Source organism: Equus przewalskii, chromosome 14, assembly GCF_037783145.1.
Source record: "Equus przewalskii isolate Varuska chromosome 14, EquPr2, whole genome shotgun sequence".
Lineage (NCBI taxonomy): Eukaryota > Metazoa > Chordata > Mammalia > Perissodactyla > Equidae > Equus > Equus przewalskii.
The window spans coordinates 43,311,905-43,313,174 of record NC_091844.1 but is presented as its reverse complement, the minus strand read 5'-3'; positions in this window follow the sequence as shown (position 1 = coordinate 43,313,174).

Here is a 1,270-nt window from a genome sequence, read left to right as displayed (position 1 = left end):
TTTTTCATGTGAGGACAACGAAACAAGATACATCTAGAGCACCTGATCCCTTACCTGGGCTCGGCAGTGTTACTGAGTCAAGTGATCGCTGTGTCACCCCTTCCTGCCCTGAAACTCCCTGACATTTATTATCTGTTCCATTTGTTCAACTTCTTTCTTTCATTCATTCAACAAGCATTTATCAAGAGCATATATACCTCTATGACGTACATGCAGAATCAACACCACAACCCCATTAAAAATTTTAAAAATGTCACTTGCTCTCTAAGCAATTTGGGTAGTTTTAATTCCCTTCTCTCTTGGAGTGCTAAACAAAGTGAATGTGCCTGTGGAGTGCTCCAAGCTAACAAACCACTTTCTGATTCTCTATGAGGTAAGCTAATATCACCAATAAACTTGCATATAGATTCTTACATTTCTTGCTACTAGCATAGGAAACATTCAATATTGTATACGTATTCCACAAAACATGTAGAATATGTAATATACATATTTATATATCATGAGCCCCAAGGGCTCAGGTGACAATCTCCTGTGACCTGTAAATGGCCACTTTGTCTCTGATCTATTTCTAGTTGATTTTTCATTATATTTCTCCTTAAAATCTGTGGAAAAAAGCCATGACCTCTTCTTTTTCCCAATTTTGCCCCATATAAAGCTGGACAATTTGAATAAACATGATGACTTCCTAAGTATACTTAGAATGAGTTACTTTTCTTTTCTGATCAAATTTTGATTATGATTCTATGTTGAACTCAGCACTAATATTGTGCCTGGCTATGTAAATGTTAAGTTGATGTGCCATATAAACTCATCTCTCAGCCACAGGGTCACATTGACATAAATAAGTGTAACAGCTGCATTGTTAAAAGTCAGAGCTCCAGCACAGAAAGATGAGAATGGAAGCTGTTTAAAATGAGGTCCTGAAATATCAATTTAAAATGCTCTCTGTCAGATAGGTGACACTGTTTCTGCTTTCTGTCAGAGGGAAGCATATTGATAATATTCTCCATTTTCCATGTATGTTTTTAAATTCTGAGAGTTTGCGTCAAAGTCTCATACGGCATTTTGCCCAGATTAATAATTTCACTCCTCAGCCCTTTGAAAAATCACAGCAGCCAACTTTCATTGTGATCATTTATTCCAAAGCATATTTTATCAGGTTGGATCATGTTTTGAATAAACAGGAATTTTATTTATTTATTCCATAAAGCACCCATTAATTTTTCTCCAGTAGCATAAGGTCATAGTCTAAGACTTCCTGAGATTT